A 24922-nucleotide genomic window follows, 5' to 3' on the forward strand; every position below is an offset into this window, starting at 1 on the left:
CCTGACATATGATGGCATTAACTCCCAATTAGGCCTAGGGACAACTAATACTCACAGCACTGAAATGATGAAAGATCCCTTTCAGTAAGTATGTCAACAGATACGCAATTTGATATGATGCAGGTACTAGTGGGCAAGTCACTTTCTGTCCAGCATGCCTCTGGGCCAGGTGATTATTAGTCAATTTGAGATAAATAACCAATTTAGATTATGGAACATTAAATGTCCTTTTCGTTATGTAGTTCCTGTTTGTAATGGAATCAACAACAACCCTGACGTCTATACCAGACATGGAAAAAACTTTGGCATACAGGTAACATGTTACAAGCAATACACAGAGTGGCAATTTAAATTGACTTTATTCTTCTCATGTTGCATGGAGAATAAAGAAAGGCTAAAGCACTACAGTCAATAGATTTTCAGAAAGGTCCATCCGAGAGCTTCACTCTTCATCATGTCCTTTCTGTGACAAAGAAGATAAATAAAGGTTGAGAAAAATGTTCTTCTGTATTTTCTGAAAAATGTCTGATTAAATACTGTTCTTCATGTAAATCTTACCATCAACTATTCCAATAAATCATTTATAAAAAACAATTTTGCTTGCCATAGTACAGAAAGTGACCACTGAAACCAAGATATGCTTTTGAAATTATGTTTCTGAACAATAATCCAATTCATATTTGATCCTGTCCTATACAATATTCAAAAATATATATAGAATGTGAATAATAGTATGGCTGTTGGACATCAAATACTTACAGAGCTATTGAGGTAGAGGCGGTTGTCATACCGAGGGAATTTACAAATTATGAATATTTTCATTAAAATAACTGACCTGGGAGTCAGCATCACAACTCTTGGCCTCACTCCTCATCCTTTCCCTTCTGTGACAGAGAAGATAGATGGATTATTAGAAGATTTGAATACTACTGTGTAAAGGAAAATATTTTATCCTGCCATATACTGTGTCCTTAAAATATATAGAGCAGCGATAGCGACTTACATCATGCGTGCATACTTGGGCACAAGCGCGTGCTACCAGTGAGCTACAGAGGACCATGATGGGAAACTTCAACAGGTATGTGTATTATGGTATGGAATACACTATGAACATCATGCTGTCCCCATACAGATACTAAACATGTATTCGCTGCTCTGGCACCCCAGTGGTGGAACAAGCTACCCCATGACGCCAGGACAGCGGAGTCACTGACCACCTTCCGGAGACACTTGAAAACCTACCTCTTTAAGGAATACCTGGAATAGTATAAAAGTAATCCTTCTACCCCCCCCCATTAAAAAAATAATATTATTTATTTGGGTGGTTGTCCCACTGGCAATCATAAGTTGAATGCATCAATTTGTAAGTCGCTCAGGATAAGAGCGTCTGCTAAATGACGTAAATGTAAATGTATCTGATTCTCTTTACTGTGTAATAGCCAACTCTAAGAGTTTACCAAATGTTTAAAAGGAGCAATAACGTCCAATTAAAGAATAAAAAAAACACTAATACATTTTGCTCTTCAACTACAGTATTACAGAAATGAGTTACAACTGTTAAAGCTGTTTGCCGCACAGATTCAAGGAGTGATCTAAAACAATTCTAGATTTAGCCACAATTAAAAGGGAACTCCTCTCAAAAAACATTATCAGCTATGTTGGTCCTCGTCCGGAGGTATTATTGATATCATTTTTCTATATTTTAAATACAACGATTTAGCCAAAATGTTCATGGAAAATAAATCCATGACACCATTCTGACTATTAGCATTCAATGAAAATGTCCCTTGATCTTGTCCTGTATAGTTTTAGAACACAATATATGGCAGCAAATGAATAAACATGCATTGTTATCAATTATGAATAACAATATATATAATGATAATATGAATAGCTAGTTGATGAAATATGCCTTAATGCTTATCAAAGTTAAGGCTTTTTTCGTGTACAGTGCCTTGCGAAAGTATTCATACCCCTTGGATTTCTTCACATTTTATTGTGTTACAAAGTGGGATTAAATTAGATTTTTTATTAATACAAATTGTATACTAAAATATAGTTGTGGCATTAATATTCAGCCCCTTTGTTTAGGCAAGCCTAAATCATTTCAGGAGTAACATTGTGAAATAGGGGTTGACATGACGTTTTTTAAGACTAACCCTTCCTCTATCCCCCATACATACATACATCTGCAAGGTCCCTCAGTCAACTATTGAATTTCAAGCACAGATTTAACTACACAGACCAGGGGAGCTTTTTCGAAAGCCTGCTAAAGAGGTGCAGTAATTGGTAGATGGGTAACAATAACAAATCAGACATTGAATATCTCTTCAAGCATGGTCAAGTTAATATTTTATACTGTGGATTATGTATTAAACCATCCAGACACATCAAAGTCGTCCTTCTGAACTGAGCTGCAGGACAGGAATGAAACAGCTCAGGGGTGTCAACATTTGGCCATAGGTGATTTAAAACAAGTTACAGAGTTCAATGGCTGTGATGGGAGAAAACTGAGGATGGATCAACAACATTGTAGTGACTCCACAATAATGACATAGAAGAAAAATACAAATATACAGAACAAAATGAATACTACAAAAATAAAAAACACAGCAAAGGAATATACTTTTTTTGCCTAAATGCAAAGCTGTATGATTGGGGCAAGTTACAGTTTTGACTTAAATCGGCTTGAAAATGTATTGCAAGACTTGAAAATTGCTGTCTAGCCATGATCCCCAACATCTTGACAGAGCTTGAATAATTATGAACAGAATAATGGGCTAATATTGCACAATCCAGGTGTATAAAGCTCTTAAAGACTTACCCAATAAGACTGACAGCTATAATCCCTGCCAAAGATGTATTGACTCAGGGAGCTGAACACTTCCATTTCTATTCATCTTTGACATTACAGAGTATGCATAGATTGTGTGTGTATTTTGTGTAGATCCTTGACAAAAAATTACAGTTAAATCTATTTTAATTCCACTTTGTAACACAATAAAATGTGAAGAAATCCAAGGGGTATCAATACTTTTCCAAGGCACTGTACATTGGGACACTACAGTACAAGGGAAGTCTGCAAATGATCCTTTAGGACTCTTGAAAAAGTAACTTTACTGACCTTGGAGCCGGCATCACGACTCTTGGCTCTCATCTTATTGACCTGAGACTCAGCAATATCAGCCCTCTCTTCTGCCTCATCCAGTTCATGCTGAATCTTACGGAACTTGCCCAAATTGGCATTGGCTTGTTCCTCCTGTGAAAAATGTTAAATATAATTAAAGTTTCTAGAATACAAAATTTTTTTGAAATTTACAGATGCATCGGTTGGATGATAGAAGGTTACTTACAGCCTCCTCTGAAGTTCTCTTGTAGGATTTGACCTTCAGCTGCAGTTTGTCCACCAGGTCCTGCAGACGGCTCAAATTCTTACGGTCTTCCTCAGTCTGCACACAAAAAGAAGGGAAAAAATAGTAATACTGTATATGTATCTTACATGTGATTCTGAGCATCTTAAAGTTAATTGTGCACTGTCAACTTAAAGTTTATGATGTACCTGGTATGTGAGCTCCTTGATGCGTCTCTCATATTTACGGACTCCTTTCACAGAATCACTGCTCCTCCTTTGCTCCATTTCCACTTCACTCTCTAGCTCTCTCACCTAGAAAGATATGATCAACGTTAACACACCATTTCCAATTACATTGTTAGTTACCAGTACTTTCAATATTGAAGCTAGAAATATGACTAGAAATATGAAATGTGACATTGAATTAATAGAAGAGAATGTAGCTTAGACACATACTCTGGCCTCCAGCTTCTGGATCTGCTTCTTGCCACCCTTCATGGCGATTTGTTCAGCTTCATCCAGGCGGTGCTGCAGGTCCTTGATGGTCTGCTCCATGTTCTTTTTCATGCGCTCCAGGTGAGCACTGGTGTCCTGCTCCTTCTTCAGCTCCTCTGCCATCATGGCAGCATCAGTAATGGCCTTCTTGGCCTTTTCCTCAGCATTTCTGCACTCCTGCACAGCCTCCTCCACTTCATTCTGAAGCTGGGATGTGTCCCCCTCCAGCTTCTTCTTCTGGCTCAGTAGGCTGGTGTTCTACACATGTTTATGACAAATTATTTGTATATTACCTCTACATACCTCAAGTAGCAGACATTTAAAGATGGAATCCGTAGTAGGGGAAACAGCGGCAACCGCCATTGTTATTGTTTTGTTGACAAAGCAGAGTAGAGGAGCGTCACACAACATGTTACAGTACATTTTCTGCTGTTTTATCGTGCTTGCAATGATATCAAAACTGAAAAAAACAGTGTTTGTCATTTGCAGTAACTTTTGTTGTTGTAATATCGCAAACAGACGTGGCAGTTTCACCATTAAGGATTCCAGCTTTAAGGAGAACACTAATTGTTCTATGTTACTGTCTTACCTGCGAGTGGAGCAGCTGAACTCTCTCACTAACATCCAGCAGTTCCTGCTCAGCAAGTTTGCGGCCTCTTTCAGTCTGCTCCACCAGGGCTCTCAGCTCATCCAGTTCAGCCTGAATCAGGTTGTTGCGTCTCTCCACAATGGCAATGTTCTCCTTCAGGTCATCATTGTTACGAAGAGCATCATCCAGCTGCAGTTGAGAATCCTGTAGAGAGAATTGATTTTACTATATTTATTGTATTGTTTCACAGTGTGGTTTGGCTTTTTCTGAATGCACAAGCAATGTTTTTAATTCAATGGTGTGGAAGTAATACCTTCAGATGGGAATGGAGACCCTTAAGTTGCTTCTGGGCCTCGGATGCCTGCCTGTTGGCCTGGCTGAGCTGAATCTCCATCTCATTGAGATCTCCCTCCATCTTTTTCTTCAGCCTGAGAGCTTCGTTCCTGCTGCGAGTTTCTGACTCCAGGGAGCTTTGCAGGGTATCCACAACTCTCTGCTGGTTCCTCTTATTCATCTCCATTTCTTCATCCTTCTCCACCATCTTCCGTTCAATGTCAGCTTTCACCTGACTGAACTCCAGCTGAGCTCTCAGGATCTTGCCCTCCTCATGTTCTAGGGAGGCCTATGAGAACACAGCCACCCATAGTTTGTAAAATCTTGGTTAAATTCTGGTACTTTCACAATCTGTAAATGTTTTCTATTCTCACCTCAGCTTCCTCTAGAGCAGACTGTATCTCAGCCTTCTCCTGCTCTAGCTGTTTACGGGATCTTCTCCAGCTCATGGATGCTCTTTCCTCCCTCACCAAGCTGCTCAGTCAGGTCAGAAATTTCCTCTGTGGAAAAATATAGTTGTACATCAGAATATTTTTGGGATAACTGATCTCTATAACATATAAATATTTTATTGACTAAGTTATATAGGCCATTAATTATTATGCTCTAACCTTGGAGGTTCTTGTTCTCCCTCTTCAGGGTCTCCAGATGATCCAGAGACTCCTCATAAGAGTTCTTGAGTTTGAAGAGCTCAGTGTTGAGAGATCTGGCCTCTTTCTGGGAGCTCTCCAGCTCAGTCTGAGACTCCTCAAACTTCTGCTTCCACTCAGCCAGGACCTGAAAATCATACAGGTATTTTAAGTAGTTTGAATACAGTGTATGATTAAGTACTTTATTGTCCATTAACTTACAGAGAACGAAAACGTGTCTTTATGCTCCCAAGCCAACCCCCTGAGACACACAAGGGCTGGAAGCAATGGGTTAGGGGGTTAAGTGCCTTGCTCAAGGCCACAACGGCAGGTGATGGTAGGATGTAGGATGATGCCAGCAATCCTACGGCTGCCAGCTCACTCCGCACCAGGTTTTCTGGCTAGATTCTCTAACCACTAGGCCAGTGGTTCCCAACCTTTTTTGAATCATGGCACACTTTGACAGGATAAAACATTCTGCAGCCTCCCGAGTGGCTCAGCGGACTAAGGCACTGCTTCGCAGTGTTGTGGCATCACTACAGCCTTGGGGTTCGATCCCAGGCTGTGTCACAACCTGCCGTGATGGGAGTCCCATAGGGCGGTGCACAATTGGCCCAGCGTCATCCGAGTTAGGGGAGGGATTGGCCGGGGGGGATTTACTTGGTCATCGTGCTCTAGCGACTCCTTGTGGCGGGCCGTTTCTTGTAGTTGGCCACCAGGTTTGCACACATCTCAGGAGGGATTTTGTTCCACTCCTCTTTGCAGATCTTCTCCAAGTCATTAAGGTTTCGAGGCTGACGTTTGGCAACTCGAACCTTCAGCTCCCTCCACAGACGTTCTATGGGATTAAGGTCTGGAGACTGGCTAGGCCACTCCAGGAACTTAATGTGCTTCTTCTTGAGCCACTCCTTTGTTGCCTTGGCCATGTGTTTTGGGTCATTGTCATGTTGGAATACCCATCCACGACCCATTTTCAATGCCCTGGCTGAGGGAAGGTGATTCTCACCCAAGATTTGATGGTACATGGCCCCGTCCATCGTCCCTTTGATGCGGTGAAGTTGTCCTGTCCCCTTAGCAGAAAAACACCCCCAAAGCATAATGTTTCCACCTCCATGTTTGACGGTGGGGATGGTGTTCTTGGAGTCATAGGCAGCATTCCTCCTCCTCCAAACACGGCGAGTTGAGTTGATGCCAAAGAGCTCGATTTTGGTCTCATCTGACCACAACACTTTCACCCAGTTCTCCTCTGAATCATTCAGATGTTCATTGGCAAACTTCAGACGGCCCTGTATATGTGCTTTCTTGAGCAGGGGGGACCTTGCGGGCGCTGCAGGATTTCAGTCCTTTACGGCGTAGTGAGTTACCTATTGTTTTCTTGGTGACTATGGTCCCAGCTGCCTTGAGATCATTGACAAGATCCTCCCGTGTAGTTCTGGGCTGATTCCTCACCGTTCTCATGATCATTGCAACTCCACGAGGTGAGATCTTGCATGGAGCCCCAGGCCGAGGGAGATTTACAGTTCTTTTGTGTTTCTTCCATTTGCGAATAATCGCAGCAACTGTTGTCACCTTCTCACCAAGCTGCTTGGTGATGGTCTTGTAGCCCATTCCAGCCTTTTGTAGGTCTACAATCTTGTCCCTGACATCCTTGGAGAGCTCTTTGGTCTTGGCCATGGTGGAGAGTTTGGAATCTGATTGATTGATTGCTTCTGTTGAAAGGTGTCTTTTATACATTAACAAGCTGAGATTAGGAGCACTCCCTTTAAGAGTGTGCTCCTAATCTCAGCTCGTTACCTGTATAAAAGACACCTGGGAGCCAGAAATCTTTCTGATTGAGAGGGGGTCAAATACTAATTTCCCTCATTAAAATGAAAATAAATTTATAACATTTTTACATGCGTTTTTCTGGATTTTGTTGTTGTTATTCTGTCTCTCACTGTTCAAATAAACCTACCATTAAAATTATAGACTGATCATTTCTTTGTCAGTGGGCAATCGTACAAAATCAGCAGGGGATCAAATACTTTCCTCCCTCACTGTACTCATTCAAGGGTTTTTCTTTATTGTTACTATTTTCTACATTGTACAATAATAGTGATGACATCAAAACTATGAAATAACACATATTGAATCATGTAGTAACCAAAAAAGTGTTAAACAAATCAAAATATATTTTAGATTTGACATTCTTCAAAGTAGCCACCCTTTGTCTTGATGACAGCTTTGCACACTCTTGGCATTCTCTCAACCAGCTTCATCAGGTCGTCACCTTGAATGCATTTCAATTAACAGGTGTGCCTTGTTAAAAGTTAATTTGTGGAATTTCTTCTTTCTTAATGCGGTTGAGCCCATCAGTTGTGTTGTGACAAGGTAGGGTTGGTATACAGAAGATAGCCCAATTTGGTAAAAGACCAAGTCCATATTATGGCAAGAACAGCTCAAATAAGCAAAGAGAAATGACAGTCCATCATTACGTTAAGACATGAAGTTCAGTCAATCCGGAGAATTTCAAGAACTTTGAAAGTTTCTTCAAGTGCAGTCGCAAAAACCATCAAGCGCTATGATGAAACGATTAGTTACCGGAGTGTAACTCCAGTTCTATGAGTGGAGCGGAGCCCCATAGGGGAGCTCTGCTCCTATTGGTTTACCCACTGCCCTAAGGCAGCATCAGCCTGAGACAAAATTATGCACACACCTGCAGCCAATAGGAGTACAGGTGTCCCTATAAGAGGGGATGCCTCCCCTCAATCAGCCTCCCGAGATATTTATCTTCAGCGAGACTAGAGAGGGTCGGCAGGGCCTTAAGTCCTATGGGGCTCCGCTCCACTCATAGAACTGGAGTTACACTCCGGTAACTAATCGTTCTATATCGTGGAGCTCCGCCCCCATAGGGGAGCTCTGCTCCTATTGGTTTAAGGCGGAGCGTAGCGCTCCCAAAATGTACTCCCTGCCGAGCCCAACACTTCCCATCGAAATGAAAAGGTCAGGCCTAGCAATGGCTGCAAACCAAGTCCCGCAGTACTGTGACCACTGTAACCTTACAAGTGTCACCATATACTGCGTCATCGGTTAAAAACCCGCCCCACCTAGTCCAATGGCAACACCAATGACTAGTGGGCAGATCACCAGAATATAAGCCATACTAATCTGTACTAGCAGATAGATGGTACCTCATATCCTGTTACAATACTACCGACCACTAATGGAATGACACAACGTGTCACTCTACATTGTGTATACGTTAGGCCGCCTCACTCAATCAATGGAACTCCAGAGATTAGTGGGCAGATCCCAGAACATGATTCATACTAATCTGAACCAGCAGATAGATGACATCACATTCCGTCAAATAAACATGACCGGTCTAATAGCATCGTAACCAAGTTACCACTATTATCCCTCATCATGCCGCCCCACTCCAGTGAATCACTGGTGGGCAGATCAATACATGCCCTCTACTGTACTGAAACCTGTCAGTCAGGAGTCATGCCAAAAATATGTCCTTCTATCAGAAGCGGACCTGATAGAGACCTTGTCTCTACAGTCCTGCATTCCTCTCCATTTAGCTCAAAGTCTCCCTTCAGCCACGCTGAGTACAGACTGAGCCAAAGAGTTAGAAGACATATCCAAGAGATAGAAACTGATAAATGGAGACGGTGTTGACCATGACGCCGCTCTACATATATCCTCTACCCCTGTTCCTCTGAAAAGGGCAGTAGAAGCTGCTACTTCACGAGTGGAGTGAGCTCTGATACCCTGAGGCAATTGTCGCCCCGCTGCCTCGTAAGCTGTCTTAATGCCCTCACAAAGCCAATGAGACAGACGCTGTTTCGAAAGTGGTCTCCCTAGTGCAGCCGCACCGTGACACACAAACAGCTGAGGCGATGACCTAATCGCTGCTGTGCGCTCAACGTAACACGCCAAGGCGCGTACCGGGCACAGGCGATGGAGCCTTTCCTCACTCCTCTCTCTATGAGGAGGAGGAGAAAAGGCCCACAGCTCCACGGTCTGTGATCTATATGAACTCCTAATAACCTTCGGCACAAATGCCGGGTTAGGACGTAACACCGCTCTGCTCAGATCGCCATTAATGGCTAGGCAGTCGGGTCTCGTCGAAAGAGCACACAAATCACTAACACGCTTAGCCGTAGTCAAAGCGAGCAACAGTGCTGTCTTAATAGACAGCATCTTGAGGGGTATTTGATTCAATGGCTCGAACGGCGACTTACATAGCGCTTCGAGTACCAAAGCCAAATCCCACTGAGGAAGCGTGGCTCTAGGTGTTGGCCTAAGCCGCCGCGTTCCTAAAAGGAAACGTTTCACTAGAGGGTGGCTAAAGACATTGTCTCTGCCAAACCCCTCATGACAAGCTGAAATCGCCGCGAATAGATCCACCTCGGCTCTCCCGAACTGTTCCCAAATTTGGAGAAGGTTGATGTGGCGACTCGAAGGAGGCCACACACCTCCTATCGCTTGGGTCTGACATGTCCCTCCCCATCGTCAGAGACGGGACACTGGGATGTAGGAGGACACTTTGCCTATCGGGACTCCGTGCGTGAGAACGCGCAAGTTTCTCCAATAGTTCAGATCTGCACTGAGCGAGAGGGGAACCACCACCAACCGATGACGTTGACGCACTGGGTCTAGTCTTAGTTGGGCGAACCATCGCTGTATCCTGCGCATGTGCAGGAGTCCCAGCGGAACCACAGAGTGGGCTGACGACATGAGACCCAAGAGTGACATGATCGACAGCGCCGTCACCGTGTGATTCGGACGACACTTCCTCAGGGCTAGCAACAAGGCTACCATTCGAGGGTCCGAAATTCGAGCCCTCATCGTTACAGTGTCTAGCTGTATCCCCAGGTAGACAATCTGATGACTGGGCCAGGGGGCGCTCTTTTTCCAATTCACAGCGAACCCCAGACGTGTGAGATGAATCACTGTCTGTGTTGTGTGAGTGATCGCCAGCTCTGCTGACAGGGCGAGAACCAGTAGGTCGTCTAGGTAGGCTAATAGCCGTATTCCCTGACGACGCAACGGTTCCAATGCCGCCTCCACACACTTGGAAAATGTGTGATGTGCCAGGGCGTACTTAAATGGCATCCTCGTGTATTCGTACGCCACCCCTTGAAAGGCGAATCGCAGAAACTTCCTGTGACGCGGCTGTACCGGCACATGAAAGTACGCGTCCTTTAGGTCTATGCTCATACAAAAGTCTCCTTTCTGGACACATTCCAGTAGACGTTTTGTCGTTAGCATTCGAAAGGGCCGTTTGGTTACGCTCTCGTTGAGAATGCGTAAATCCAATATCGGCCTCATTCCCCCCGTCTTTTTGGGCACCAGGAAGTAGGGCGAATATAGCCCCTTGTTCCTTTGCTCATGGGGAACCACTGTGACCGCCTCCTTCGCCAAAAGTTCCGTAATCTCTGAAACCAGAGCGGCCACTTTTTCTGGCGTTTTCATCACCGTCTCCACCACTCCCCTGAACGGGGGGTGAGGTCCGATGGAATTGGAGAGCATAACCCTTCTGCAACGTCTGTTCTAGCCAGCGTGAGAGGGTGCAGCTTCGCTGCCACTGCCAGCAATGCAGAGAAAGTGGCCGAGCGCGAAGCTGTGGTACATTCAGTAGGACGGACCTGTATTCCTCTATGGCCCTTGCCGCCGCTGTTCCTCGACACTGAGGAGGTGGAACAGCCCAAGGCGGGCCTCCCATGAAAGGGAGAGGAAACATTGGTGTGTTCTGAACCCAAAGGGGGGGCAGAAACGTCGGTTAATCTCGTAACCGTCGAATTCCTGCCCTCCGTGAACGCAGCACGGGTCTGAATTGCACTGACCGAGGCCACAGCCTGCGACAGGGCACCATCCCCAGTAAGCGATTGCGTCATCGTAGATGTCTGCAATTCGCTATTAGAGCCCCTCACTACAACACTCCTAGGAGTCTGTAATATGAGGTCTCTATGAGGTAACCCAAGGCGGCGCCTTGATACCTTCTTAGTCTTCACCTTCTGTGTGTGTTCAACTCTGCACCTCTGGTGGGTTGAATCACTCTCAGTGTGAGTATTAGCGCGTTCTGTGAGAAGTGGGGGCTCAGATACGTCAGTTATTCCCGTAACCTTCGAAATCCGGCCCTCCGTGAACGCAGCGTGGGTCTGAATCGCACTAACCGAGACCCTAGTCTGCGATAGTGCGCCATCCCCAAACCGTGGCTGTGTCCTCATGTCAACTGACTGAGGCTGTAGCCTGCTATGAGAGGCACTCACTACAACACTCCTTGGAGTCTGTAATGTGAGGTCTCTTTGAGATATACCAAGACAGCGTCTCGGTATCTTTTTCTCCTTTCACCTCCTGTGTGCGTTCAGCTCTGCACCTTCGGTGGGCTGAACTACGCTCAGTGTGGTGAGTGATGGCGCGTTCAGAGAGAAGTGGGGGGCGCCGATACACTGGGCACCGTCGTGACCGTGGTAATCGGGCCCTCCGTGAACGCAGCATGGGTCTGAATCGCACTAACAGAGACCTTGGTCTGTGATAGTGCGCCATCCCCAAATAGCGACTGCGTCATCATGTCAGAATCTGACAGAGACTGCTGTCTGCTCTGTGACGCACTTCTTATTGAAGTGTTATGTGTACCTACTCTAACTGCCTGTTCAGCAACGCACCCCTGGTGGGCTAAACGGCGTTTAGAGTGGTAGGTGAAAGAGGGTGAGATTTGAACGCTCTCGGACGTATTATGGAAAAGGGGCTCTTTTTTGACAAAGTCAGGTGGAGCCAACTCTTTATTACATACATCAACAACAGCATAAGCATCATCACCCATCCCTTCAACCGAAGGGTGGGGGGAAACAGTGGTCGCGTTCAAAGATGACGTGACCTCCATCCGCTCCCCCCGCGTCCCATCATGTGCGCCTCCTCTTGTGGCCTCCCTTGGGGGCCCAGGTCGGCGTCTTCACCACCTCCCTTGCCGGCTGCAACGGGGCCACCGTGGCTACTGGGGGGGCTGGGCCCGCTCTCCTGCCTCCTGTGGCCGCCGACTGGTGCCGGATACGCCGCCTCGCCGTAGACCCTTGTCTACTCTGGGGGGCGGAAGTCGATGGTCCTTGTGACGGCGCAGGGCCTAACCTCCTTGCCAATGGCAAGTGTCTGGCCAACTGCTTCTTCTCCTCGTCCAGTCTTGAAAACCTCTCCGTCGCCTCCTTGACGGCGACTCCGAAAAGTCCGTCGTCAGAGAGGGGGGGCGTTCAAGAGGGACGTCCTGTCTGCTTCCTTCATGGTCGTCAAAGACAACCAGAGGTGTCACTCCGCGACCACCGAGGTGGCCATGGACCTCCCCGAGCAGACGGCCGATGCCTGTGTTAGGTGTAGGATGGCGCCAGAAATCCTGGACGCCTCCTCCACCTCCTCTGGCTCCAGCTCTGTCTTACCCGTGGTTAAACGGGACAGAGCGGCTGCCAAGAGGGCAATATTGTTAGCTGCTGCTACAGCTTGGGCTCCCAAATTAAAGGACTTCTCTAACAGCTGCGCTGTGAGGCGGTCCTTTTGAGATGGCAACATGGCTTTTTTTGGAAGAGGGCCAAGGACTCGAACCCGGTACGAGATAGGCTGCCATGGCGCTCTCTAACCTGGGGGATTCCTTTGTTTTGGCCCTGGAACCTTCCCTCCACTCTAGTGAATGGGAGGTATGTTTTAGCCAGCGAACGCACCGCTAAAGGTGCCTCCCATGAGCCCTCGACGTATTTGGCCAATGAAGGCATGGCAGGAGCCAATGGCTCTGCCGCTCTTCTTGGCCTGGAGTACGGGCCGCCCTCCATTAAATCAACCTCCGGGGCGGAGGGAATAGGGGGCAGCGGTATCTCCAACCGTCTGGCAGCTCTCTCTATGAGACCCGGAAAATCCGCTCTCAGAGATGCTGCAGCGAAGGACAGGGCTTCTGATTTCTCAGAGCCCGTGTCGTCATAGGAACTACCAGCCCTCTCTCTATCCAAAGGATAGGGGGGCTTAAAGGTATGAGGGACGGGGTCTGACTGTTGCATTAGAATGTCAGCCTCATCCTCAAAGTCCCTATCGTCCCGAGTCTGCGCGGTCAGATGACGCCTCTGAAGCAGAGGCTAAAATCAACAGCACGTCCTCTAGGGGGATATCCTCCCTAAAAAACGCCCAACGCTGCTTCCTCTCCTTTACAGAAAGGAGGGCGCAGGAGGCGCAATTAGGGGGACTGCAGACGCCCTCTTTGGCATGCAGGGACCCTAAACACACGAAACATAAGTCGTGGGAGTCACCGGCCGCCATGGAGGAGCATCTGCATTGAGCTCTGTAAAGAGCTTTTGGGGGTGGAAAATCTCCTGGTGTGCTCATTCTAGGACGACGTCGATGAACTGGAAAATCGACGGCGTATCTTTGTCCTGAGTCTTTTCTTCGTGTCTTCTTGGCTTCTTCAGTCTAGTCCAGTCGCTGAAGATAAAGGGAGGCTGATTGAGGGGAGGCATCCCCTCTTATAGGGACACCTGTACTCCTATTGGCTGCAGGTGTGTGCATAATTTTGTCTCAGGCTGATGCTGCCTTAGGGCAGTGGGTAAACCAATAGGAGCAGAGCTCCCCTATGGGGCGGAGCTCCACGATATAGAACTGGCTCTCATGAGGACCGCCACAGGAAAGGAAGAAGCCGAGTTACATCTGCTGCAGAGGATAAATTCATTAGAGTTAACTGCACCTCAAATTGCAGCCCAAATAAATGCTTCACAGAGTTCAAGTAACAGACACATCTCAACATCAACTGTTCAGAGGAGACTGCGTGAATCAGGCCTTCATGGTCGAATTTCTGCAAAGAAACCAACACTAAAGCACACCTATAAGAAGAAGAGACTTGCTTGGGCCAAGAAACATGAGCAATGGACATTAGACCGGTGGAAATCTGATGAGTCCAAATTTGAGATTTTTGGTTCCAACTGCCGTGTCTTTGTGAGACGCAGAGTAGGTGAACGGATGATCTCCGCATGTGTGGTTCCCACTATGAAGCATGGAGGAGGAGGTGTGATGGTGTGGGGGTGCTTTACTGGTGACCACACTCAATGAACTGTATAAGGCCATAAGCAAACAGGAAAACGCTTATCCAGAGTGGCCAGGGACTTTAATCGACGGGGCTGTAGTGGAGCAAGTTGAAAGCTTCTGGGGGGTGTGAGGAAAAAAAAAAGGAAGTCGCTTTGGATAAAAGCTGCAAATGGCATATTATTATTATTTAAGTTCTTTGGTGTCAACATCACCAACAAACTATCATGGTCCAAACACACCAAGACAGTCGTGAAGGGGCACGGCAAAGCCTATTCCCCTTCAGGAGACTGAAAAGATTTGGCATGGGTCCTCAGATCCTCAAAAGGTTCTACAGCTGCATCCTGACTGGTTGCATCACTGACTGGTATTGCAACCGCACATTGACTCTGTACCGGTACCCCCTGTATATAGCCTCGCTACTGTTATTTTACTGCTGCTCTTTCATTATATTATTTGTAATTTTTACTTAACTATTTTTGACTTAACACTTATTTTGTAAGTAAGCATTTCACTGTAAGGTCTACACCTGTTGTATTCGGCGCATGTGACGAATAACATTTGATTTGATTTGAAATCTACGGTGGAGTTGCTTACCAAGAAGACAGTGAATGTTCCAGAGTGGCAGAGTTACAGTTTTGACTTAAATCTACTTGAACATCCTGAAAATTGTTGTCTCACAATGATCAACTACGAATTGAAAGACCTTGAATAATTTTGAAAACAGTAATGGGCAATGTTGCACAATCCAGGTATGGAAAGCTTTTACACTTACCCAGAAAGACTCACAGCTGTAATCCCTGCCAAAGGTGCTTCTACAAAGTAGTGACTCAGGGGTCTTAAAACTCATTTAAAGGAGATCATTCTGTATTTAATTTTCAATAAATGTGCAAACATTTCTAAAAACAAGCTTTCACTTTATTATTATGGGGTATTGTGTGTAGATGGGTGAGAAAAAAAATGTAATTCATCCATTTTGAATTCAGGCTGTAACACAACTAAATGTGGAATAAGTCAAGGGGTATGAATACATTCTGGAAGCACTGTACTCCCAAGCCAAAATTCCATGTGCATTCCAAAGGACACGTTTATAAGTGAGTGTTCCAAAACGTACCAGTTGAAAACCACTGCACTAGGCTACCTGCCGCCCCTCATGTACTATAACGAAGGCTAATAGGACTTGTGTATTACATATGTTTTTTTCTTACCTTGTCAAAGTTCCTTTGCTTCTTGTCCAGAGAGGCAGCAGCTGCATTGGATCTCTCCACATCCACCATGAGATCTTCAATCTCATTCTGGAGTCTGTGTTTAGTCTTCTCCAGGGATGAACATTTAGCATTTACAGCTTCCACAGCTTCCTCTGCATCCTGCAGACGCTGAGCCAGCTTCTTCCTAGATTGGCATAGATGAGAAACACATTTCAGAACAGCTGACTTTTTTTCTGTCCAAATGGTTGTATAACAGGTAATCCATGTATTATTCATCATGTACATTTGTGTATCGCTCTTTCAGCCAAGGTTCAATAGCCTGGAAAAATAAGAGAAAGTAAGAAAACATTCTTACTTTGCATCCTCAAGCTCCTCAGTCTTCTGGATGGCATCAGTTTCATACTTGGTTCTCCACTGAGCCACCTCAGCATTAGCCTTGGACATGCCACGCTGCAGCTCAGCCTTGGCCTCCTGCTCCTCCTCATACTGCTCCCTCAGCAGATCTGAGTCATGGCGAGCAGACTGCACTGCATGGGCAAGTGCGTTCTTTGCCTGGTAAGGAAATTTGAAAAAGGATCTGTAATTATGCTGGAAGATAAATGTGGTTAGATAAAGGACACTGCATTCTTTGTCTAAATACCTTGACTTCCTCCTCCAATTGTCTCTTGAGGTCTTCAATCTGCTGAATGTTGGACTGCTTACCTCTGGTCAGTTGGGAGACCAGAGAATCCTTCTCCTCCAACTGTCTGGCAAGTTCACCTGTTTTCATGCAATTTAAATTATTTAAAATTATATTACTTAATCTGGTTATTTATTGTGGCTGTTCATGTGAATGTCCAGGTTTTTTGTTAATATACCATTCTCAGTTTGAAGCTTTGCTTTCTGCATGGTGAAATCATTGATGGATCGCTGTCCTTCCTCAGCTTTCGTCCTGTATTCACTCATCTGGTCCTCTAGAGTGCGGCACATTTTCTCCAAGTTTGTCTAAAAGCAGATTTGTTTTTGAATGACAGAACAGCATCACAAGATTGCATCTTTAGCATCTTTAAAAAGCATGTTGAGAAAAAGCATACATTTTCTAGATTGCTCAATGATACCACATACTTTGGACTTCACAATCTGCTCCATGTTGGAGACCACATCGTCCAGCTCCAGTCTGAGCTCACTCTTCTCCTTCTCCAGCTTCTGCTTCACTCTCTGAAGGTTGTCAATCTGTTCTCCCAGGTCAGCTACACTGTCAGCATTTTTCTTTCTCAGAGTGGCAGCTGTAGCCTCATGCTGCAGAGTAGCCTCTTCAAGGTCTCTGCGCATCTTCTGGAAGTCAGCCTCCCTCTTCTTGTTCATCTCAATCTGGGCAGCAGTAGCACCACCAGCCTCCTCCAACCTCTCACTGATCTCTTCTAGTTCTCTGGCCAAGTCTGCCCTCTGTTTCTCCACCTTGGCACGGGCAGCTCTCTCAGCCTCCAGCTCTTCCTCTAATTCCTCAATGCGGGCCTGAAATGGTAGGAATGAAATTTATCTATTCAAAATGTAACTTTAACAAGTACATTTTTTCAACAATTGTCTTGAATTACCTGCAGCTCCTTCAGTTTTTTCTGAAGCTGGGCACCCAAGGCCTGCTCATCCTCAATCTTGCTGTTGAGTTGGCTCATCTCAAAGTCCTTCCTGTTGAGAAGAATATGCATTTTTAGTGTTTTTTATTGAATAATACTTTGTAAAAACGTTTTGATCTGTGATCTTACTTCTTCATTCTCTCCTCCAGCTGCTGCTTGTCATTCTCCAGGTCCATTAGGCTCTCCTGGGTCAACTTCAAGTCTCCCTCCAGCTTTCTCTTGGCTCTCTCAAGGTCCATTCTCACCTTCTTCTCTTGCTCCAGAGACCCTTCAAGCTGATAAAATATATATTGAACAATATTCAGAGTAACCAATTTACTGTAGCCTATTTTGAGGATATAACTAATTTTGTTGTAATTTTTATGAATTCCTATTTGATACTCACATCATCAACTTGCTGTTCCAGTTTGGCTTTGGCCTTGGTCAGCGTGTTGACTTTGTCCTCCTCACTTTGCAAGTCATCCAGCGTTTGCTGATGAGCCTCCTGCAGCGCCTTCTTCTCCTTGGTCAGCTTGGCAATGATTTCGTCCAGAGCTGCCATCTCCTCAGTCAGGTTTTTAACCTAAGGACACAGAACATTGTCATTACACTTTCTAAAAACTAATTAATTTGAGTTTTAACAACACAAGAAAGCGTTTACCTTGTTCTCTGTGGCATGCTTTTCCTTCTCCACTTTAGCCAGAGTGAGCTCCAGATCATCAATGTCCTTCTTGAGTTCTGAGCACTCATCCTCCAGCTTCCTCTTCTTAGCAGTTAGCTCTGAATTCATCTCCTCCTCATCCTCCAGTCTTTCTGTCAGCTCTTTGGCTTTGGCCTCAAGCTGGATTTTGCTTTTGATCAGACCCTCACATCTCTCTTCAGCATCAACAATTGTGTCTTCTTGCTGTCAATGTGTCAATATATTGTAAGTATGTCGAATTCTCCAATGCTCAGAAGTTTGTTTGGTGACACTACAAATGATCGACAAATGCTCTACTGATTGTATGTATCTATTTAGCAAATCATGTCTCTTCTCTCTCTTGTTAGCTCTTAGCTAAAAGCTAACTAGAAAGGCCATTTTGACCAAAGATGTGACTGTAGCAAAATAACTGTAGTGCAGTTAAAGTTACTCACAGTTTGGACAGCGAGCTGCAGGTCATTCTTCTCTTGGAGAAGGGACACCATCTTTTCTTCCAGCTCCTTTTTACGGGCTTCAGATTTAGCATAAGCCTCTTTAAGCTTCAGGAATTCTTCTTTCATGTTGGCCATCTCCTTCTCAGTCTCTGCTGACTTCAGCAGAGGTTTGATCTTGAAGTACAGCTTCATCCAGGGCCAATTCTTGACACCCATGAAGGCACGAATGTTCCATTGGATCACAAGCAAGGCATCCCTACAAAATTGTAATAAAATATAGTTAATATAGCCATTCCTCACCCATAACATATTCTCTGCAAAAGTTTAAGCTATTCTCATTTCTACCTGCGGTCAACCATTTTCTGGAACTCAATTCTGGCAAGTAGACCACGTGATCTGGCCTGGAACGCAGTGATTATAAGAGCGAGACGATCGTCTCTCATCTCCTCAAGTAGACCCAGGAGACCAGCCTTGAAGAACACCTAAAGATACACAAAGGAGATAATGTGGTGCTTGGATCGTCTTGTATTTAGTAGGATTGTATTTTTCTGACAGTTGACCATAAATAATTTGAATGTGGTATCCCCCAGATTTACAAATCTTGGCAGTCATGTTTAGATTGCTGATTTCTTGCTGAGAAAATGGCACATATTGACCACTATTTTCCCTGTACTGAGCAATTGATTTTACAACTTCAGACCCAGCATGTTGACCAAGAGTTACTAAATTTGGCAAGGTCTTTAAAAGCAGAAAGTCCATCTCAAACAGGATGGCCACTAGGCTTTTAATTGCTACTGTAGATCTGGATCTACGACGTTGAGGCCCTATACCAAGTATAAATGTATATATCTTGACTTGACCCATTTGCCCTAGAGACAGATGACATGAGATAAGCATGATCAGTCATATAGCAGCAGTTATTTCAAGAGGCATTGCTCAGGTTGGCTGGATGGTGGAGTATTGGTAATATACTGCTTAGACCCCATAATTACTGCTACTTTTCCATCCTGCAATTTATGCTGCTTTCGTAACCAAGTGGGAGGTGTGAATTTACCAGTTGTGAAGTCGTAAATACCAGCAGCTGGATGCACGTGCTTTGAACTCATTTAGAAACGCCAAGTGATTAATGGCCTACAAGCTGCGTAATCCATAAACTAAAAGTAACATCCATATTAATAGATTGTTTTTTATAAGTAATGTTTTGTCAGAAAATGTTGTTTTCGTGGTCATTTCCTTAGTAGGTGACGTCAAGAGGTCAGCATATGCAAGAAGTGGGAGCTCAGGATGATAGACGAGTTTCCCACTAGTAATTACCAGTTGGAGGGGAGTTCAAGTGGGTTATTTAGAGTCGTATGTGGTAAATTCCCACTTCCCAGTTGGTTACGAACGCACCATTAGATAATTTACCTTAGTGTGTCCTAATCTGTACTGGGTGTGGTCAATATCCAAAGAGCCCAGCAGTTTTTCTGATGCCTTCATGTTGTCCATGAACTGACCCTCAGGGATAGCTTTTGGATTGAGGATGCGGTATCTGAATTTAAATTAGAAAGCAATTATCTTCAAAAATGGAACACCTGAATAGGTAAGCAGTTGAATTTATTTTGGAATGGAAATGAATAATTATTTCTACCTTTGTTTGAAGTCAGCATACAGGATTCTGTTGGGGAAGCCCTTTCTGCAGATCCTGATGCCTTCCAGAACACCATTGCAGCGCAGCTGGTGCATGACCAGAGGATTCTCCATGGCCCCAGGAGTCTTGGTCTCGTTGGGGATGATGCAACGTACAAAGTGGGGGTGAGTAGACCTCAAGTTGGTCATGAGTTTACCCAAGTTCTCCTGTGAGTATGACAAATGTTGAATTTTCCATCAGTGAAGGAGTCTCCAAGTACCTTACAAGTCACAGTGGCATTTAATGCTAACATGCCAATCCACAACATACTGTCATCTCAAATATAGTGCAAATATAATACATTTGTTAATAATCTTCCATGTGAAAACATCCAAAATATATTGATTTAAGCTCAGATTTACCCTGTGCAATGCAGACACAGTCTGGAAGGAAGAGCCTTTCTTCTTTTTTCCTCCAGCCACTTTTTCTTCAGGTGCTGTATGATAATGAAATAACAATTCAAATATACTATTATTGCTACTATCATATACTGTGGATTGCTATTTATTTTAGTGTGTTGTAGTCTTTGCAGATAGAAACACATAGTACCTCCTTCTGCACCAGCATAGTTTGCAAAGAGGTTGGCCAGGAACTTAAGACTTGACTTCTGGAACAGTCCGACCACAGTCTCATTCAGGGGGTCCTTGTTCTTCACCAGCCAGTTACCAATGTTGTAGTCAACAATGCCAGCATAGTGAACCATGGAGAAATGGGCCTCTGGTTTACCCTTAACAATCCTAGGCTTCTGGAAGCATGCATTTTTGCCCAGATGGTTTTCATACAGCTTAGCTTTGAATGTATTATCACTGGCCTTGGGGAACATGCACTCCTCTTCAAGGATGGACATGATACCCATGGGCTAGTGGAAGGAATGAATGAAAATAAATTAGTGCTAAGGGAAAAGCATAGTGAATAAATAAAATAATAATTTGTCATTGAAGCACATTTATAAAGATTGCCCTTGTAATGTTTGAAATCTCAAAGAATACTCTGTACACATCATATAAACTACTGCACAACTGAAGCCACCAACCCTTTCAATGAGGTCAATGCAGGCAGCCAAGTCCATGCCAAAGTCAATGAACTCCCAGACGATGCCCTCTTTCTTATACTCTTCCTGCTCCAGCACAAACATGTGGTGGTTGAAGAACTGCTGCAGCTTCTCATTAGTGAAGTTGATGCACAGCTGCTCAAAGGTGTTGAACTGGAAGGGAAGTTCAGTTACTTTATTTTGTCAGCTGTAATGTTTTAGTTAAATCATTTCATGATGTGTCCTTTAAAAAAATCAAATTTACATCAAACACTCACCTCAAAGATCTCAAAGCCAGCAATGTCCAGCACACCAATGTAGTGCTGGCGAGCGTTCTTAGTGTCCAATGTAAGGTTGATTCTTATCACCATCCAGAGGAACATGTTCTCGTAAATTTTCTTTGCCAGTGCACCAATAGAGTAGTACACCTACAAAATATTAAGAAAATAAAATACCAAAACATAGCCTCAACATAAACACATAGGGACAGTTTCCTAGAACAGATTAGGCCTAGTCCTGGACTAAAAAGCTCAGTGGGACGAGACGGAGGAACATTGAGGCGAGTTTAGACACGCTTTGGGCGGGATAGATGTGATTTGTGGGGTTCGTACCGGCCCGAGTTTTTGATCTTGTCTCCCGGGCCTCCTATTTAAACTCTTTACCTACTTACATTGAAAAAGTGCAGCACTCACCCTCAGTGCCATCTGCCTCTGCTTGCTCCTCCCGCTGCTTATTCTTAAACTTCATGTTGCCGTAGTGCATGATGGCACCAGTCAATTTATACATGCCATTCTTCTCCTCTTGGGAGAAGCCCAGCACATCAAAGGCATCCTAGTTCCGAATTAAAGGTAATTGTTTTGAATTGGAGAAGGGGTTGGAATATTATTGGATATACAGTATATAGTATGTACATATTTTACTCACATCAGTAGCCATTAGCTCATCTGCATCATTAATGGAAGTTACAGCAATCTCTCCTTGGGAGATGAAGGCATAGTCATAGGGATTGCTGGTGATGAGTAGCATCTCTGAAAATAATTGAACAGCTCAGTTTAATTTGTGTTCATTGGCATTGTGTTATATTATACATAGGCAGGTCGACAAATTAGTCCTAATCGAGTTTAGAAAAACTGCAGCTGGAGATTGTTTTGTGTGCATTGAATTTCAGTGTTGTGTGCTTAAATGGCATTTAAATAATTGCACCTTTCTCGTGGACAAAGGAAATGTTCCAACATAAATCACCTATATTGTGTTGTGAGTTTTACGTTGGGGGATGGGGGTAGCACACTGCCTGGGCTGGCTACATCATAAGAATTTAATTGGATTTAATCAGAAATGTTCAGTTTAATCCAGAATTGACCTCAACCCTACTCAGTTTGATGATTCAATACTCACCCAGCAGTTCTGGTTTCTGTTGGGACAGGATCTGGTAGAAGATGTGATAGTCTCTCTCAGCCTTGAGCTGGAAAGTTACACGTGACTTCTCCAGAAGATCTGATCAGTATGGAAAGTGCTTTTGGTATTAATGTTTTTCCTGTTTAAAGAGATCTGTTCAAACCTGGGCAAATTGAGTATTGTACTCACAAGTCTCAATGTCAGCAGACGAAAGCTTCCCAGTGACTCCAAAATGAATTCGGATGAATTTACCCTGGAAGTTATTGTAAAAGCAGAAATTAATGAGCACATTACATCTGGGTTCAAGTAGTATTTGTTTTCTTTTTGAATACCTTATAACACATAATTGATCTTGCATGGTGTAATGGAACTGATGGAATAGTCCTAAAAGTTTAAATCCCACCTATCTGGTGCACTATGCATGCTCAATCAAACACTGAAAGTATTTAAAAGTAAATAAATACTATTTAAACCCAGCTCTGTTGTACACATACAGTCCCAAAAGGGAATATTAGCTGATGGACCTGAGCCAGATTAGCTGACGTCATGACATCAAGTAATTATATTGAAATAAAATCCAGATCCTAATAAAACTCAAACACAGAAGATAACAGATAAGTTGAACATGTTTGATAAGATTTAAATGATATTTAAATGCAAACAAAGACCAAACTTACAAATCGGGAGGAGTTGTCATTCCTGATGGTCTTGGCATTACCAAAAGCCTCCAGTGCAGGATTGGCCTGGATGATTTGATCCTCCAGGGTCCCCTACAAACCAACAACCATATAGTGTTAAAATGATGCAATAAAAATCTATATGAACACATTTTTTATTTTGTCAACATATTCTCATTCAGCCATGAAGAATGTTGGGGGAGTGGCAAATGGCGTGGTTTTAGAGATTCAAAGCAAATTTTCTGCAATTCTATACATTTTGCCATGTGGCTGAGATTATTATTTATTCAGTTTTAAAGGTAATTTCCTTCAACAATTCTACACATTATGCCATGGCTTATGCCTTGTTCTTATGCTATCTGAGTGACTCAAACATTATTTTAAAAAATCAATGAGGGCCCCATGACATGACATTTTGGGAATTTTAGATTCTCCCTGATTATTTCGTTTTTATTTTAGTGATTGTTAGTTAAAAAGTCAACAAAAGAAATTGTGGTGGCCACGATTTAGCAGCAGCGGTGCACACATTTGCATTCTATTTTACCTTTTTTTCATCTGATGCACTTTTCTTTCCACTAACAGCAGCAATGCTGGCAAAGTACTGGATGACTCTCTTGGTGTTAACAGTCTTTCCAGCACCGGATTCTCCACTGGGATTGAAAATACAAATGTTGATGTCTCAGAATTCCTCTTAATTTGAAATAGCCTCAAATGGATATAACCTTTGGTTGATGTACTTACGTGATAAGAACAGACTGATTTTCCCTGTCTGTTGAAAGAGAAGTATCAGTAAATGTGTCATTTATAAATGTCATTTTTATGTCAATGTAAATGGAAAGTATATTCTACCTGACAACATGTACTGGTAGGCATTGTCAGAGATGGAGAAGATGTGAGGTGGAGCTTCACTCCTCTTCTTGCCTCTGTATGCATTGACAACAGACTGATCGTACACTGGCAGCCATTTGTATGGGTTGACAGTGACACAGAACAGCCCTGAGTAGGTCTGTGGAAGACGAGGGGGATGCTGCAGATTTAGTTTCATGCATTGAATGAAGGTTTGATTTAATGGAGATATTAGCAGACGGGTCATTACTTACGTAGATCATCCAGGCTGCGTAACGCTCTTTGAGGTTAAACAGCACAGCGGGCTCGTGCAGGAAGGTGAACATCGCCATGTCCTCAATTTTATCAAACTTTGGCGGGTTCTGGGGGTGGACGTCGTCCTCCTTCACAGTAACAGTCTAAAGGAAAATAAAATGAAATTGTTTTGTTACATTTTCAAGGTGTAGAGGTATTCCATTTGAGACAAATCCTAACTTGAGATTGATTACACACAGTGTTGAATTTTCACAAATTATTCATTTACATGTAATGTCTGATTTGCATGAAAGTTAAAGATCTCAAGTTAGGATTCTGCTTTTTATTATCTCTTGTGAGAATAATTTGAATAGTAAACATTAAAGCGCATAACTCAATTCAGTTAATAAATAAAAGTTCATCAAAACATAGAGTTATCCTAATAGCAAAAATGTATTATCTTATGATTTCCAGAAATGTTTTTCACCAAAATATTTACCTTTCCAAACTCAGTATCAGCAGTGACTTTATCCCCATCTCTGCTGGTGATTGTGGCCTTGACGTACTCAACCTCAGGGTCAGGCACATAGCACTCTCTCTTTATGTCAAAGGGTCTAGTCTGGCATTCCATACGCTCCTTGTCTGACTTACGCAGATAGGACGCTGCGGCGCCAAACTCTGCCATCAAACTGTCCCCCAT

General features: G+C 43.8%; 1 pseudogene; it reads right to left on the reverse strand.

Annotated features, from left to right (window-relative positions):
* Positions 1-344: 344 nt before the first annotated feature.
* Positions 345-24922, reverse strand: LOC123481324 (annotated as a pseudogene).

This window comes from Coregonus clupeaformis, chromosome 7 (assembly GCF_020615455.1).
Source record: "Coregonus clupeaformis isolate EN_2021a chromosome 7, ASM2061545v1, whole genome shotgun sequence".
Taxonomy (NCBI): Eukaryota; Metazoa; Chordata; class Actinopteri; order Salmoniformes; family Salmonidae; genus Coregonus; species Coregonus clupeaformis.